Below are 17,083 nucleotides of genomic sequence, written 5' to 3'. Positions count from 1 at the left end.
TAGGACCAATTGTGTAAGCTACATCACACATTATGACCTAGTAGACTCACTAGACCCCTTGAAGACAAACATGTATCCTAATTACCCTATGTGTATCTACATGTGTACCATAAGGAGTCCCTATGTGTCATTGAGTAATATAAGACTCAATATTACCTAATGAAACCTATTATGTCATAGTAAGACACAATGGTACTTGTCAGAGCCTATATAACATATTATGACCTAGTAGGACTCCTTGGGTCCCCTTAAGATATAATGTGTGGTATAGCTTTTGATAGGTCCTAATGTGTCTTAATAAGATGTAATAGATTTCATTGTTTAGTAATGAGTCTTATATTACTTAATGAAACATAGGGACCCCTTATGGAACACTTATAGGTACACATAGGATAATTAGGATACATGTTTGTCTTAAGGGGTCCTAGGGAGTCCTACTAGGTCATAATGTTTGTTATAAATTCTAATAGCTCCTAATGTGTCTTAATAGGACACAATAGGCATCAATAGGTAATAATGAGTCTTATGTTATTAAAAAATGCATAAGGACCCCTTACGGTACAGATATAGGTAATTGGGATAAATGTGTGTCTTAAGAGTACATAGTGAGTCATACTAGGTCATAATATATGTTATACCTTACATAATAGGTCCCAACGTGTCTATAATGGTGTAATAGGTATCATTGGGTAATTACGAGTCTTATATTAGTCAATAATGAATAGGGACCCCTTATAGTGTATGTATAGGTACTTAGGATATATATTTTTTCTTAAGGGGACCTAGGGAGTCCTACTAGGTCATAATGTGTGTTATTAGTTCCAATAGGTCCTAATATGTCTTAATATGACATAGTAAGCATCTATAGGTAATAATGAGTCTTATATTACTCAATGACACATAGGAACCCCTTATGGTACAAATATATGTAATTAGTTTAAAGGTTTGTCTTAGGGGTACCTAGTGTGTCATACTAGGTCCTAATGTATGTTACAGCTTACATAATAGATCCTAATGTGTCTAATAGGGTGTCATAGGTATCATTAAGGTATCATGAATTTTATATTAGTAAAAAATGCATAGGGACCCCTTATGGTACACATATAGGTACATAGGATACCTGTTTGTTTGAATAGGACCTAGTGAGTCATAGGGTTTACTTTAGTGACAAATATTTGCCAAATGGCTAATCTCACTAATCGGTGACCCTGGATTTGGCAAAATTTTTTGCACTTTTGGGGTGGTGACGTTGCCCAAACTTTATGAAAACTGGTTTCCATGCTTAGACCAATCACCAATAATGATACATAATCATTTTTATTTTGACGATGAGTTCGCCAATAGAATCTAATCTTTCTAGGTGGTAAATTAAATATATTCACCACATTTTGAGGCCTATCTTATTTGATGGTCATATTTGCCAATATATGGTAAAACTTTAAGTTGGGTTATATGATAAGTACATATACTTCACACATGTCTCTATCTTGAAGACTTTCCAAGTAAGTTTTTATGCTTTTAAGCTTTGGCCCAAAATGGATTTGACTGTTGATAGGTGTCATTATTTTACAATTTTTCTCTAAAACTTCTCATCCAAGTTGAACATTTAGGCCTAAAATAGGATTTATACCGTTTGATTTATAATCATCCAACAATTATTAAAATGAGTTACTATGTTTTAGATGATCTATAAAATATGGTTTCTAGGTGTTCATAAGTTTGGTCCTGATATTCTTTAATAACTAAATATTCACTAGGGTTTTACAAAAAAAAATTATGATGAAAAAAAATTGCCAATGAAATTAATTTTTTTCTAAGTTGGAAAGAAAACCACTAAAATAGCCCTAAAATAATATTGGATTCGCCATGATTCTATACTTTTTGCAAAGGGGGGTTTCTTAAAGTTATCCTTGGTGAGTCGACTAGGTCATTGTGTGTGTTATAGGTTCTAATAAGTCCTAATATGTCTTAATAGGACATAATAGGCATCAATAGCTAATAACGAGTCTTATATTACTCAATGACACATAGGGACCCCTTATGGTACACACATAGATAATTAGGATGCAATTTTTTCTTAAGGGTATGTAGTGTGATATCCCAACTAGAATAATATTTCTATAAATAAATGAATAATTAATTACATAATAATATGATACATAAATAATAATATAATATTATAATATAGAATTTATATAATCACCCAAATATATAATTGACGAATTCACATATTTATATATTGATAAATGAATATATTAAATAAATAAATTATTGAAATAAATATAAATATTAACTAAATAAGTAAGTAAAGTCATAATATTTTATTCAATAAAATATATTACTCATACGGAAAATATAAAAATAAGATAATAATATAATTAATTTAATATTATTATTAGTAACAAATATTAATAAAATAATATTCCCAAAAGACATGAGTTTTAGAAACAAAAGATATACAAGAACGAAGTCAAGAAGATAAGAGAGGGACATACAGAAAAGGTTGAACATTAAAAATAAAAGAGTTTAAGAACATAAATAATTTAAACCTTATATTTGAAAAATAGAATGAGGGGTCAACACAATTGGTATCAGAGTAGGTTTTTCCTACCAACTAGTAAAGTTCTATGTATAATAGAAATTAAGATATGCAACCCAAAATATATCATTTTGGGGAATATGAACCTATTTCATTCTGAATATTATGGTTAATGATGTGAAGTAAAAGGATAAAATTCATTCAAAATAAAGGACATTAGACAATGGAAAGGAGCACAAAATTTAAGATGAAGTTGGTAAAACATTTCCTTAACCCTTGCTTATTTCAAATATTTAAAAGTAAGCTAATAAAGTCTTTATCATGTATACTCTTTGCCTACACCATGTCTGCATGCATCGATGTGTTTAATTTGTGTCTTCTTTGTGTCTTCATGCATTTGTTATTATATTGTGTTTGCATTGTTTCTTCAAGTGTCTACTTTGTATATTCAACCATACTCTTGCATAGGCCATTATAAACTAACACATGTATTTTACAAGTGTTTAACACATGCAAGAAAGAGAACGAATTTAAGATATGATTTTTTTGAGGACAAGAAAATTTGAGAGGGAAGGACTATGATATCCCTACTAGAATAATATTTGTATAAATAAATGAACAATTAATTACATAATAGTAAGATACATTAATAATAATGTAATATTATAATAATTTTTATAATACATAATTTATATAATAACTCAAATATATAATTGAAGAATTTGCATATTTTTATATTGATGAATAAATATAATAAATAAATAAATTATTAAAAGAAATATAAATATTAACTAGATAAGAAAATTCATAATATATTATTGGGTATGTGCAATTTTATGGTCAACCAAACTATACCCTTAAGTGGCAATAAAATTTTTGAAAATCAAGGTTATGTCAACTTGACATGCAATTTTCAACTTGTTATGAACTTTCTATGAAAATGTTGAGAGAAAAGAATATCTAGGAAATTTAATTTAGTTTCTAAATTACTAGTTCTTATCTAAAGAAAAATTAAAATTGATTGCTGAAATTTTTTAATTTTAATGCAATAGTACAAAATGTTCAGGACAAAATAAGTAGACATATGTCTGACCACCTTAATCAAAACCAATTGATAATATTTTTTTAAAAAGGATTCTAGATATAAGAACTAGGCTCATGCCTGAATGTGACACATATTTTTGGGTATTTTTTGTCTAAATAAATGATTAATTGGGAATTTTCTACTATAGTATTTTTAGAATAAAAAAATCTCATGTCTAACCACCTTAACTAATTCAATACTATATTAAATTTAATTTTTTTCTCTTATATTAGAAGAAGCATACAATGTGAGGCATCTTTCGGATTTGAAAAATGTTGTATAGTTTGAAAGTTATAGTTGTTTTTCAATCACTGTATCAATCAACACTTTATACATAACTCCATTGGAAAATAAGTCATAGTTACTTATGGAACTCATAATTTGATAGGCATTAAATTTATGGAAAACTAAGAACACTCTTAAGAAATCCTATTCATTTCATCAAATTTGGGTGGTAAAAAGTTGGCAAATACATGTTTGAAGTAAAATACTCACAAGAGCAACCAAAAACACATTTTTTGGGACATTTTTTAAGTAGACCAAGTAGGGTTGGTATCCATAGATATAATAGGCCTTGTAAAGGTATTGATTTTTTGGTTTGGTATTAGGATGGGTGGGAAAAAAGTTGGAATAGATTTTTATATGCTTTGAGGTATTTCAAAACTACATATTTTTTAGATCGCTACATTTTGGCATACCATGATCCTGCACATACCCTATTCAATACATTAATTACTCATATGGAAAATATAAATTATAAAGTAAGATAATAATATAATTAATTTGATATTATTAGTAATAATAAATATAACAAAATAACATTCCCAAAAGACATAACTTTTGGAAAGAAAAGATATTAAAAAAGAATTCAAGAAGGTAAGAGAAAAACATACACAAGAGATTGAATATTAAAACCAAAAGAGTTTAAGCACAAAGATAATTGAAACCTTAAATTCAAAACATAGAATGAGGGGTCATCACATCTTGTGAGTTCTACTTGGTCATAATGTGTGTTATGGGTTCTACTAGGTCCTAATGTGTCTTGATAGGATGTAATAGGTATCAATAGGTAATAATGAGTCCTATATTGCTAAACAACACATAGGGACCCCTTATGGAATACATACAAGTAACTAGGATACATATTTGTCTCAAGGGTACCTAGTGAGCCCTACTAGGTCATAATGTGTGTTATAAAGCTCACATAATAGGTCTTGATGTGTCTTAATAGGGCATAATGGGTGTCATTAGGTAATAAAAAGTCTTACATTACTCAATGGAACATAAGGATCCCTTAGGGTATACATATATGTAATTAGGATACATGTTTGTCTTAAGGGGCCTTATTTGACTCTACTAGGTCATTTTGTGTGTTATATGTTTTGATAGATCCTAATGTATCTTAATATAATGTAATAGGTTTTATTAGATAATAGTTAGTGTTATATTATTGAATGACATATAGGAACCCCTTATGGTACACTTATATGTACACGTAGGATAATTAAGATACATGTTTCTCATAAGGTGACCTAGGAAGTCATAGTAGGTCATAATGGGTTCTATAGGTTCTAGGTAATTAAAGTACATATTCTCAACAAATTAAGCATTTTAAATTTACTTGTATTATATATTATTCAAATGATCTAAAATTAAACATGTTAAATAGATATTTTTATGTATTTGACCTTAGAAACTAGGCTACATATTTAGAAGTATTTTATTTGATGTTTCATTAATTATTATTTTAAATTTTTATTGCACCAAAACTCTAAAAACTCACGATAATTTCAAGACAAAATATTTTGGCAAAGAAAGGACACAATTATGATGAGCTTGAAAGCTCAAAGATAGATGAGAAGTTTTTATTTCTTATCTAGGTTATTGAGGCTATAGATTTTTATGAAATTATAGGTGGGTTTATGCTTCATTCTAGCACATTTGACTTCATTCCTAATGAATTTTTAAGATCACTAATCTTATGCTTACTTGACAAGAATACCCTCTAAGTTGCTAGAAATTATTTCTATTTATGCCACCTCTAATATCCCCCTTCTAATGATACAATTCAATAATATTATACATTAGATTAAAAACATTGGATTATAAATTGATAAATAATTTTGATCATGATAAATGTCTTTAAATTGATAACATATTGAATTAAATATGTCATCTACAACTAATAATAATTAAAAATGCCATACAAGAATTTTATTAATCTATTCTTATAATATCTTATACTAATTTTTATATTCATCTATATATACTACTATACTACATAAAACTACCAAAACTAAATATTACTAGATAACCCTAACTAATTACATCGAGAGGTGTTCTATACAATGACATCACAAGTGCTCAGCATTAGAATATGCCAAAATATAGTCCTCATCAATAAAAAAGAAAACGGAGCATATACAAACCATTAAATTAAATATTAAATTATTAAATCATAAAAAAGGCATTCTTGAAATAATAGGTGGCTAGAATAATAGTTGGTTATAATAGTAGAAAGGAAAATGGAGGCTGATATAATAGGCCTGAAAAAATAGGGCTAAAAATATAGGACCCAAAATATAGGGCCCCAAAAATAGAAAAAAAATAGGGCCAAAATAGTTTCAAAGAAAATTTAAATATGATTTTTTTGTTAAATATAATTTTCCATGCACATTCATGCTTATTTTTTGTGGGCAAAGGGGGATTTGAAACAAATTTCTTGAATGTGAAGAGATCTCCATTGTGGGATGTGAGGAGCTTCTCACAAGTTATAAAACAAAGGCTTTTCATTTCATTTTCATTTTATGTTTTCATAGGAAGGAAGACATGGATATTGTAGGAGGATTAGATTGGATTTTTTGAAGAGTAGATTGAAGTTTTGGAGTAATTTTTTTGCAGGTGAGATTCCTATTTTTTATTTTTTATTAATACTTTCATTTAGATTTAGATTTAGATTGAGATTAAGATTAAAAATTATTTATAATATTATACTTTGATTTAGATTTCAATTTTAATTAATTAGTTTTGTTTAGATTTAGAATTTCATTCAACTTGTTTAGGCTTGCATATTAATAGTTTAGTCTTGCATGTTTGATTTAAATTTATATTTGCATTCAAAATCTATTTGATTTATATATTTTATAATACTTGTCATTTGCATATTTTAAATGTGCATGTTTCAAATTAGTTTTAGATTTTCATGTTTAATATTAGTTTTAGATTTTGCATATTTCAAAATTGTTTTGGTTTGCATGTTTTAGATTTGAATTTTCATAATAGTTTTACATTTGCATGTTTCAAAGTATTTATATTTTCATGTTTCATAATTAAAATTTATCATTAATGTAGATGATATTGCCACCATATCAATAAATTTTTATTATTATTAAATTATAAAAGAAAAAATCATTCTAGAAATAATAGCTAGCCAATATAATATGAAGCCAAATGGATGTCAAAATAATAGGGCCCAAAAAGGGGGCCAAAAATTAAGACTCAAAAAATAGGGCAAAAAATATAGGACCTAGAAAAATAGGACAAAAAAATAGAACCAAAAAAATACGGCTGAAATAATTTCATTAAAATTTGAAGAATAAAACCTTTTGCTTTTTCTTAAATATATTTTTGCATTCACATACATGCTTTTTTTGTGGGGAGTGGGGGAATTTGAAACAAATTTGTGGAAAGTTAAAAGACATTTATTGGGGGATATGAGGAGTCTCTCACAAGTTCTAAAAATAATTCTTCTCATTTCATTTTTATCTTGTGTTTTTACAAGGAGGGAGAGGTGGAGTAGATTGATGTTTTTGAAGAGGAGTAGATTAAAGTGAGTAATTTTTTGCATTTGAGATTTCTATTTCTATTTTTTATTTTTTTATTTAATTTTGCTTTTAGATAGAGATTTAGTTATGTACTCATATTTAAATGTAGATTTAGTTTCAAATTTAGTTATAATATTTTCCTTTGATTTAGATTTCAATTTCAATAAGTTTCATCTCAGATTTAGAATTGTATTCAAAATTATTTAGAATTGTATGTAATAGTTTAGCCTTGCATGTTTGATTTAGATTTAGAATTCAAATTGATTCAAAATGTATTTGATTTATCTATTTAATAATACATTTCATTGGCCAATTTTGAATATGCATATTTCAATTGAGTTTTAGATTTGCATGTTTCATATTATTTTTAGATTTGCATATTTTAAAATGCTTTTGGTTTTCATGTTTTAAAATATTTATATTTTTCATGTTTCATAATAAAATTTATCATTAATGTGGATGGCAAGGTCATCTTATCAATAAAATTTGTATTTTATTAGAGTTGATGATTGATTTAAAATAAATGAATCATATATTTAGTTTATATTTTGTTATTATTTAATTAGATTATGTATATATTTAAATTAAATATTTATCATACTACATATAGATTTGTATTAATATGTATGTTTGTAATGTTTGAAAAGAGGAAGACAATGCCACCATATTTCAAACATTACAATCTAATTATTTCATTTAAAATAGTTTTAATTTTAATTTATGTTATCTTTGAATATTATTCATTTGAAATAATTTATGTTAATTATTAGTAATTTTTTGGGTAAATGCAAGAAGTTGGGTCTCACTTTTGGCCAAAATGTGGAAGCATTTTTCCTATTTTAATTTTTTTGTCAATTGATGTCAAAATTTTAAGCATTTAGAGATTGAATATAAAAACACTTTAGGAATAAAGATTGTAGTGCTCAGAATCTAATTTTAAAATATGTAATTTATTTGTGTACCCATATGATAAATTTTGATTTTGGTATAGATCTTTAAAAACCACTTTTTCAAAATGTCAATTTCGAGACCATACCACATGTGTACAAATGCCATAATTTGACACAAAAAAATGAATTTTTGTCAATCTTTTCAAAGAAAGTTACCTAACGCACCAAATATTCATGAAAATATTTTTCCTTAATTTTAAATTGAATAATTTTTTATTATTAATTTTTAATTGGCTATAAAGGTAAATTTTAAAACCTCTTGTGTATAAACACCATAATTTGATTAGGATTTCACTTTTTCCAATTTTTTTTTAACTTCATAAGAGTTGTATGTAGATAGATGACATATTAATTAATTTAAGAAAAACCATAATGTAAAAATGTTTTTTAAAGTTTTAGTGTACCTCATTTTTTTACATTTAGTGTAAAATTATAACACTAAAAATTTATATTTCTAAAATCAAAACAATGAGCACTCCAATGGAATTTTTTTTGTAAAAAAAATTGATTGGGATGACCCTCTCAAATTATGACAACACTTGAATTTTTAAGATCAATGCCATAGCGAAATCTTGAGAGGTCAAGGCATAGGCTTGGTCTCACCAAGCCTATCCTGAACTAAACTCTGAGGCAAGAGGAAAAAAAATTGGTCCCATGTTATAGGAAACAAACACTAATTTTTTGAAATTTAAAAAATGGTCGCTTGTTTTAAAATTGCATTTTCAATGATTAAGTCACATTTTAAATCCCAACAAAATAAAAATTATGATTTTTCTAAAAATGGGTATCCATTTTTTTTTCATTTTTCCATAAAATAGGCACCCATTTTTTGAATATAAAAAATGGGTGTCTTTTTTGTGAAATTTGGATTCGGCACATGAGCCTAGTATGGATGCCCATTTCTAGAAAAGCATGATCTGAATCCGTAGACTTCCATAGAATTGAGACTCATCTTTATGCACTTACTATTTTATTTTGATTATTTCTATATGTTGATATTTATTTATAAGTTTGTAGGTTACAATTAGAGTTATGCATGCCTTGAACAAAGAATCAAACACTTATTGATGTACTAACCTGACTACTTCAATGACCTCAATTGATTTCTTTGATACTGAGTTTTACAAATACCAACAAATAATTAAAGTGTAGTGTACAACTATAATTAAAGTTGTGGAGAACACAATATTGCCAATTTATTATGTTGAGGAAATGGAAGTAATGCAAATGAAAGATGCATAAAAATTCCTACGTGATACGTGCAAAAGTGGATGGGTTTCCCTCAATGATGAAAGAAGTCTTTCACAATCATTGTTCAAATAAAGGCCACAAAATAATCCTAATCATTGAAGAATGTGACATGTATTTGCACTATTATAGAGACTTTTTTTTAATGTAGTTCATTCTTATCTCTGGTTTCATAATTCTATCTCTAATTAGTTGTATTGGAAGTTTTGTTTCCTCATTGTTCTATGTAACTTTCATGAAGAAGAGAACAAGAAAAAATAAATTTATTATTGTACAAAAGGTTTCTTCAATGGATGTGGCTACTAAATATGTTAATTAAGAAAGATAATCATAAGTCTTAATAGATGTCCTTTATGATAGGCATATTTATTGATTACAAGTCTTGATCATTGCAATAAAATTTTCATTCGCATTATTAAAAATTCAGCAATATGTAATGTTCTCACATAATCATGGAGAAATAGTTTCTATAAAATTGATTCTTATCTATTCTAAATCAAACTTTTTAAATAGTTTCTATAAAATTAATCTCTAGATACACCCCCTACTCTCTCTCTCTCTCTCTCTCTCTCTCTCTCTCTCTCTCAATACACCATCATATGACTATCTCTTTCCTTGTCTCTAATATCTCTTTCTCTATTGAAAACATATCTCTATAAGAAACATAATATGAGCCCCCTCTTGTCTCCAGATATACCCCCAATCTCTCTCTCTCTCTCTCTCTCTCTCTCTCTCTCTCTATATATATATATATATATATATATATATATATATATATATATATTCCTACTTATAAAAGATATAATAGTATTTCTAGTTACTAGTACATATAGGGTTAGGTTAAGGTATACAATTTACTAAATGCTCAATAAAGTCACATAGAGAGTAAGAGTTAGAGTTAGGATGGAAGGTTTAAAACTTCATTTATATGACACTTGGTGTTATGGTTAGGATTAATAAATGGTTAAATGTTACACTAAAATAAGGGACATGGTTAAGGAAAATATGAGATTTAGGTTTAGTGTTAGAGTATTTGGAGTACAACTATGTTCAAATTTGCGATATATGTTATACAAATGACTTGACTAGTGGAAATTTTTTAATTGCCTCTTGTTCATGAAAGGGAAATTATAAGTCCCAACACAACTATTTAGATGATGTAAAAAGTGTGATTTAGAATAAATAAGAATCAATTTTGTAGAAACTATTTCTCCATGATTATGTGAGAACATTACATATTGTTGAAATTTTAATAATGCTAATGTAAGTTTTATTACAATTATTAAGAATTATAATCAATAAATATGCCTATCATTAAGGACATCTATCATTGACTCTAACTCTAACCCTAATTCTAACTCTAACACTAATTTTACCTCTAGCCCTTATTCTAACTATAATTCTAACTTTAGCTCTCACTCTAACCCTAACTCTAATTCTAACCCTAACCTAACACTAACCCTAACCCTATTTGGAACCCTAATTCTAATCCTCACACTAATTCTTACCCATATCCTAACCCTAACTCTAACTCTAATCCTAACTATATTTATATCACTAATTCTAGCACTAACCCTAATCTATACTCTAACTTTAATTCTAAACGTAACCCTAACCCAAACCCTATGTCTAACTCTAGCTGTAACTCTAAGCATGCCCCTAACTCTAGCTCTAATTGTAACCTAACCCTAAAAATAACCCTAAATCTAATCCTAACTATAATTCAAACCCTATTCCTAGTCCTAATTTTAGTCCTAGTGGTAACTCTAACTCTTACCCTAACCCTAACCCTAGCACTAACCCTAACCCTAAACTTAACACTAATCCTAACTCTAACTCTAACCTTAACCCTAGTGTTAACTCTCGCTCTAACCCTAACCCTAACCTTAAGTCTAACCTTAACCATAAACATAACTCTACCCCTAACTCTAATCCTAAATCTAACTCTACCATAATTGCACTCTAACCCTGACCTTAACCCTAACCTTAACTTTAATTATGATTTATACCCTAACCCCAACCCTAACTCTAACCTTATCCCTAACTCAAATCTTAACCCTAACCCTAGTCCTAGCCCTATTATAACCCTAACCCTAACCCTTATCCTAACTATAACTCCAACCTAACCTTAACAATGACCATAACTCTAACCCTAACCTTAACCATAAACATAACTTTGTCCCTAACTCTAACCCTAAATCTAACTCTACCATAAATGGACTCTAACCCTAACCCTAAACCTAATTTTATTTATGACTCAAACCCTAACATAAACTTTAATGCTAGCTCAAACCCTAACCCTAATCCTAATTCTATCCTTAACCCTGACTCAAACAATAATCATAACCCTAACCCTAACCCTAGCCTACTATAACCCTAACCCCAACCCTAACTATAACCATAACTCTAACCCTAACCTTAACCATGACCATAACTATAACTCTAACCTTAATTATAAACACAACTCTACCCCTAACTCTAATTCTAAACCTAACCCTAACCCTAACTATATTTATAACCCTAATTCTAACCCTCACCCTAATTCTTACCCTTACCCTTACCCTAACCCTAACACTAACTCTAACTCTAACTATATTTGTATCTCTTATTCTAACCCTAACCCTAATCCTTAACTCTAACTATAACTCTAACCATGACCCTAACTCTATCTCTAATTCTAACCCTAATCCTCAAAATAACCCTTAATCAAACTATAACTCTAATTTGAACCCTATTCTTGGTTGTAATTTTAATCCTAGTGGTAACCCTAACCCTAACCCTAACCCTAACCCTAACCCTAACCTTAACACTAACCCTAAACTTAACTCTAACCTTAACCTTAACCCTAACCTTAACTCTTACTCTAACCCCAAACCCTGACCTTACTTCTAACCTTAACCATAAACATAACTCTACCCCAAACACTAACCCTAAATCTAACTCTACCATAATTGGACTCTAACCCTAACCTTAACCCTAACTTTAATCCTCACTCAAACCCTTACCCTAACACTAACTCTAACCTTATCCCTGACTCAAACCCTAACCCTAACCATAATCCTAGCCCTACTATAACCTAATCCTAACCATAACTCTGATCCTAACCTTAACCATGACCATAAATCTAATCCTAACCTTAATATAAACATACCTATACCCTTAACTTTAACCCTAAATCTAACTCTACCATAATTGGACTCTAACCCTAACCCTAACTTCAATCCTGACTCAAACCCTAACCCTAATCCTAATTTTATCCTTAACCCTAACTCAAACCTAACCCTAACCCTAGCCCTACTATAACTATAACCATAACTCTAACCCTAACCTTAACCATGACCATAACTATAACTCTAACATTAACCATATACATAACTCTACCCCTAACTCTAACCCTAAATCTAACTTAGAACCATAATTGGACTCTAACTCTAACCCTAACCTTGACTTTAATCTTGACTAAAACCCTAACCCTAACCCTAAATCTAACTTTAACCCTGACTCAAACCCTAACCCTAACCCTAACTCTAACTTTAACTTTGATGCAAACCCTAACTCTAATCCTTACTCTAACCATAATCATAACCATAACCATAACTCTAACCCTAACCTTAGCCATAACTCAAACCCTATCCCTAACTCTAACCCTAACCCTAATTCTATCCCTAACGTTAATAATAGTTGTAATCGTAACTCTGTCCCCAATCATATATCTACATTTGACTATAAAAATTTACATTACAATATCCCAAAAATAAATTTGATTTTTTAAAAAATCTAAATTAAATTCCATCTATCAATTTTTTTAAAAATATTGAAGCATAATTTATTGAGATCAGATTGAAAAGATCATTGTTGAGGGAGATTATTAAAACTAGATTAAAAGAGGGAGATTACTGAGAACATATAAGTATGAAAAATTTGTTTCAATTATTATTTTGTCATTGATGTTAAACCTACTATTTGTTGGTAAGACAATTGCTTATAAGATTTACATACTATCACTTATTTGATTGATGAAGAGGATTGGATCAAAAGATGTAACAATAACACCTAGAGGAAAGGTTGAGTTATATGATTATGTAATGAACTACAAGAATCAGTTAACACAGTGATGATGTAATACCCTACCAAGGGATCCAAAAGAAATAACCTAAAGTTTTACTAAGTTTTCCAACATTTCTTTTTTCAAAGCAAGAAAGATAAATCATACACATCAAACACATAGTAGTGGATGTAATAACATATAATCAACTAAAAGCATACATAACAAATTGCATTCCTTAAGGATCCCATGACGTTGAATTACATTTAAATATAATTAATACTAAGTCTAATAAATGTCAAGTCCATATGAGAGAATAATTAAGAGTCTAAAGTCCATTTAAATAATATACATTTGTTCCCAATGCCTCTTGGCAAATGAAATTTGGAATGCTTAATCATCCATTGTACATGTCATAAGGTATGAAAGGCTTAAAAGAATATACATATGTAGAAATAGAAATAAATCATCCTCCTCAAATCCATGATACAAAGCACAATAATACTAAATGAAACCATCCACCATACATGATATGTCAATCCATCATAAAAGATATAACATCCATCATGAAATATAATCATCCATCATAATGATACATAGAAAGAATTAAAGTAAATGTAGACAATGAAGCTCTAGCCATGGTGACTACGGATGGATTTTAATGGTAAGAGTGAAAAAGCACTACCACCTGACCGGATGGAACCTAAATGGCCCACTCCCACCATACTAAGGAGATAGTCTCAAGTTTCAAATAGGATATCAAACCACATATCAAAATACTCTCTAAGTCCAATAAATCCTAAAAGTAATCTAACTCAAAGGTTCTAATAAAGAATGACATCTAATTTGAGAGGCACAAAAGACACTGAGGAAACCTACTATGTAAGTGGGCAAGTGTCATCACATGAATCACATTGGAGTTACCATGATAGTCTCTTAGGACCCTAGGGTCCCTAGTGATCCCTATGTAGCACTAGTATCCTCTCGTATTGAAAAGACATACTACGAAATGCAAGGTCACAACCAAGCATTCTCTCTACTCCCATCCTAGTTTGTACTAGCACTTGAGGCATGGGTGAGAACATACAAAGACTCTTATTAGGTTCATTTTAATCCCCATTTAGTGTATTTTTTTTCACTATTAAATGACTTACAATGAGTTACCTTGGTAGCCACTTAGGGCCTCAACCCCCATTGCAAGCCACTTCTTGACACTACATATAGATAACCTACACTAGGCTCATAAAAGCACACATCAATAATCATATAAAAATCACCTCAACCCTATACAAGTGATTGGAAAGCATCAAAAGATAATTCACAATAATCACATCGGTTCTCTATGAGCAACTACAAAGCATCAAAGATAAATCACAATATCCATTAGTTCTCAACAAGCAATCGAAAAGTATCCTAATAATACTGATCAATGACTCAAAATGGTTAAGTCAAACATGTTACAACATGACATCACCAAGGTCAAAGAAAAACACTTCAGTCCTATCAAGTGACTAAAAAGTAATTCAAATTTAATTGATTGAGGACTCCAACAATGGTTAAGTCAAGTAAGTCATACATTCACCTCAGTGTCACACAAGATCACTGGAAACCAATAATTAATGGTACAATTATATCATAGAGCATACAATCACATTACCTGGTTGGGTATAGAAGATCGAGATCAAAACATCATAATATCACAATCACATAACCCCCAAGCCTCTGGTAAACATCCTAAATTGGTCAAAGCTAGAACAATCCCAAACCCAAAACATAGACAAGAAATAGAAAGAAAAACAGTCTCATAGTTTGGTTTGAAATCACATGGTTAAGTTAAATATGAGTTTTTAGTTCTCAATTTAGCATATAATTTAGGTAGATGAAATTTTGAGTTTACCCTACAAATTAACACATTTTAATATTCGAAAAGAAAACAGAATTACCCTTATTAGATAGAGTCGATTTTCTAAAATATTCAAAGGGTCAATATTTATTAAGTTATTAGAATAATAACCATTGATTATAAAATAAAATAATTTACCCTTTATTTAAATTAGGATTATTAAAATAATAATTTGATAAATTTAAAATGTCATTCATAACATACAGTTCCAATTTATTTTAATAATAATTTAATTAATTAAACTAATTAGATATTATTAAAATTTAATTATCTTTCTTTTATTCTCCAAATACATAATAATAATAATTCATTAAAAAATTTAATTAAATATTATTATTAACCTTTTTAAAATATAAATATATATATTTTTAATTTTTAGTTAGAAAACCATTATTTTATTAATAATTTATTAATAACAATTTAATTTAAATTTTGTATCTACACTTTAATAACAATCCTTTTTAAATTATCTATCAAATAATAATATTTTAGTTTATACATTCATTAATAAATATATTAATGAAACCTTAATAAAATTAATCATACTAAATTAAATTCAATTTTTTTGCTAAATTAAACATAATACAATTTTAAAACTTTTAAATAAACTATATTAAATTTTTATTAAATTAAAAATTTAATAAAAAATAAACAAACAATAATAAAAACTAGAGCTTAAGGCTTGCACAACCGGCCATAAAGGCTGGCGACTGCCTTGGCAGCATCACTGCTATAGTAGCAACAACATACTGCTATAAAGGTAGTACCTACTGCTACAGTAGCAGTCGTAGCTATCGTGCCGCCTATGAACATGCACCGTATGGAGATTAAAAAGGTAAGAAGGTAAGGGGGTAGGGGGTGGGTAAAACCCACCCCTCCCCAAATTTAATATTTAATATTTTTATTTATATATATATATATATATTTTTATAAATTTGTATATATATATTTTTATATATAAAGACAAGACCCCCCTCAAATATATTAATTAAAATATTTTTTTATAATTGTTTTCAACATTAACTTGATAGAGAAAGTTCAACCAACCAGTCAAATTTTCTCCTTAAATTTCCTTTCTAACTTCAAAACTCATCCTGATTAATTTCCAATTTTAAATCTATCGAAAGAAGGATTATATTGGTCAATTAAAAACATTCCATGTATAAAAGAATTAAGAAATGTACTATAAACTGAACCTTTTAAATTTTTCAACTAAAATTCTATTAATTTCAAACCCACCTGAATTAAATACAATTTCTTTTTACCTATGGATGGAGTTTCGAATTGACTTATTTTTCTTTCAATCTTATTACATAGATGAGATACAATACAAATATCATAGATTTAGTACAAAAGAGTGATAGATTGATGCAACGAAATCCAGAGAATCAATTTTAACAATCACAAAGAAGACGGGATTATCTAAACAACATAATTCTAACTAGGTGTACAAAACTCATAAATCTACCTAGTTCTGATGCTAAAATCAC

Source organism: Cupressus sempervirens, chromosome 8 (genome assembly GCF_028749045.1).
Source record: "Cupressus sempervirens isolate cs-2001-9-10 chromosome 8, ASM2874904v1, whole genome shotgun sequence".
NCBI classification, from domain to species: domain Eukaryota; kingdom Viridiplantae; phylum Streptophyta; class Pinopsida; order Cupressales; family Cupressaceae; genus Cupressus; species Cupressus sempervirens.
Note: the sequence above shows the minus strand (reverse complement) of the source record.